Genomic DNA, 2,896 nt, shown 5'->3' on the forward strand with positions numbered 1-2,896 from the left:
CCTAAACCTGTCAAAAGAAGAGAAACTGCAAGGAAAGGAGAGAAAATAGTAAACCCACAGGCAATTAAGAAGTCTGGGAAAAACAACTTCATCATAAATTTGTCAAAGGAGACAAAATCCACAAATTCTTATCTGAGAGCCCATTTACTGTATCATCTTGGTGCTAATTATATTAAACTTCCTTTCCATTAAAGGTCTTACCCACTAGAGTATGTTTTGTCTTGATGTAGCAGATGGCAGAAACTATTTAAAGCAGGCAGATTTGGGTGTTTTGGGGGTGGCCCTCACCCCTAATCTGTAACAGTTTCTCTAGGTGAATTGGGCTGAAGCGTGGCAGCTGGGTTGCTTGAGAGAATATTCCAATAGGCATGGACAGACTTTTTTAAGTTTTGTAATAACATAGACTTAAAAGTGCCACTTTCTAGTAGTAAAACAAAGTCATCTCAGGCTAAGGGTAGAGAAATTTAGATATAATTCTCAATTATAGTCCATCTCAACAGGAGGAAAGTAATGCATAATGGCCATCTTTTGAATTTTAAATATTGCCTGCAACTTAAAAGCTATAATTCTGTTCCTTGATAATCTTACAATATGTAAAAATTGAAAATACTTCATTTAATTTATGAAACTAATCCACCTGTGGGGATTGAAGGTGTATGTGTTTGATAGACTTAGTATAAATTGAGACAAGTGCTATTACATGTGAAAGTAAACCAGTCTAAAACCACAGACACCTAACACAACAAATTTACTTCGCTCACATGGCAGGTACAAAATTAGTCAGAAGGGAGTATGCTTATTGTGGTTGCTCAGGCATTCAGACTGATGGAGTTTTCATCTCATTAAACTCTTTCTCTAGGCACATTGCCAGAATCAGGGTAGCAGAGGGGAACACAGTACATTGCATCCGGAAACCTAAAGCTTCTGCCTTTCATGCACATCATTTTTCTTTTTTTAATGGGTCTCAAGTGGGTGCTATTTTTTGGGTCCATTCTTAGCTTTCCTGGCACTCAGGATCACTTTAGAGGCAGGAAATGCAATACCTTCCCAAGGCTGTCCTACTCATAAGCCATTGATAGGAACTTTTAGATGAACTCTAGACTCTGTTCCTTTATGAATTAAGATGACACACAAATTTATTAAGATGTATAGGCATGCCTCTCTATACACACTTTATCCTTCTTACATCCCACTGACCAAAGAATTCATAGCTCTGTCTATAGTCCTGCTATGTATTTCCTGAATGTTTTGGAATGGTCCTAATTGCTACATGCCATGTCATCTGAATTCCTATATATTAAGACCAGGTTGAATTGAAAGAAAATGTTATAGGGCACCCCAATTCTTTTAGAGGACAGGGGGAGAGAGAGGCATCCCTGAAGCCCCAAAACCTGCCTGCTCTGAGTGGGTTCTGCCATCCGCCGCAACAAGACAAAACATATAAAGCTTTAATGAAAAGTGACTTTAATACAGTGAATATACTGGGAGGAGTAAGGGAGGCTCCAGAGAAGGGGCAGCAAATTCCAAAGGGGACTAATCAGACATTCCCCTGACTGAGGTAGTGAAGACTAACAGAATATTCCCAGGCAAGAAGATAAAGAATAAAGGACTCTTAAGATAAGGGCTATAGAAGAAATTTTGCACACAAAGGTAGTAAGACAGAACTGAGAGCTAACCAACTACAAAGAGACTGATGGGGCTATAGAATAATTAGAGAAAACAGGTATACAGTCCCTGAGGCACTGCAGCTTCCCTTCCCCTCCCTGACCTGGTTCCAGGGGCCTGGGGGTGGGGGGCTCACTTTGTTTCTGTTCTTTCTCCTTAATAAACTTGTCCTTTTATCTATTTCTCTAAGCAGATTTGCTTCTTTGTTCTTGCTTGCCTGAGAATTAGTGACGTTTCTGCTTCAGCACTGTGAGACACCAACTGGTGGTAGTCTAGTGGCTAGGACCTAGCACTGCCAATACAGCCTGGGATCAATTTCTGGCTGGGTAAATAGACCTGAAAATCTGAAATTTTAATAACAGTCTCAACTGGGAGCTCACATGTTATTTCAAATTAGATATTGACTACCATCTAATAACTGTTATGAAGTTATTGAAGTTTTGACATACAGGATGTCTTCATATGGTTTGAAATTCACGCTCATTTGCATCTGGGAGAACAGCAGAGCTTGTACTGTAGTTTTGTAAATGGGTAGTCCCCAGGGAAAGGGGAGGTTCTAGCTCCCCTGCCCCACCCAATGGAGGGTGAAGTTGGGTAAGAAAAAGTTGGAGAAGAGACTAGAGAAGGAAGATGGAGAGCCAGGGGGAGAGACATGGAGCAGAGAGATGGGAAGAAGCTATGCTTGCTTCTTGGCCTTGGACTGTTGAAACAGCTGTGGGTGAGAGATCCATGGGAAGGTTAACAATGGCAGCATTTATCCTGATTTTGCTCCTTTTATCCCACATATGGTAGGCCCCTTTTGCCCCTTTCCCAAGGTACCCTCTAGTACTTTAGACTTGTGGCAGGCTTTCAGGCCCCAGAGACCCTGCTTTGGGACAACCCTGTTTGTATGGACATTTACCCACCAGGGCATGAGTATCTTTGTTACTGAACTCCGGTCTCAGTTTCCCTCAGCCAATAAAAGGAAACAGAGTTTGAGGAAAAGGAAAGTGGTTTTATTTGTCGACAAATGAGGAGGGCAACAGATTCATGTCTGAAAGACCACCGTTCTGCTCTTTGGCAAGTTACAGGGCTATTTATACAATGTTCAACAAAGAAAAGGGGAGGTGGGCAAGCGTCCCCAAAGGGGAGGGAGTAAAAGTTAGTGCTGGGATGGAGACCAGTGGGCACCAGCCTTTATTTACACAAAGACAAACAAAAATGGGGAATCGGCAAGAGTAATGGGGTGGGG

The sequence above is a fragment of the Condylura cristata genome, unplaced genomic scaffold (assembly GCF_000260355.1).
Source record: "Condylura cristata isolate star-nosed mole 26May11 unplaced genomic scaffold, ConCri1.0 scaffold00008, whole genome shotgun sequence".
Lineage (NCBI taxonomy): Eukaryota > Metazoa > Chordata > Mammalia > Eulipotyphla > Talpidae > Condylura > Condylura cristata.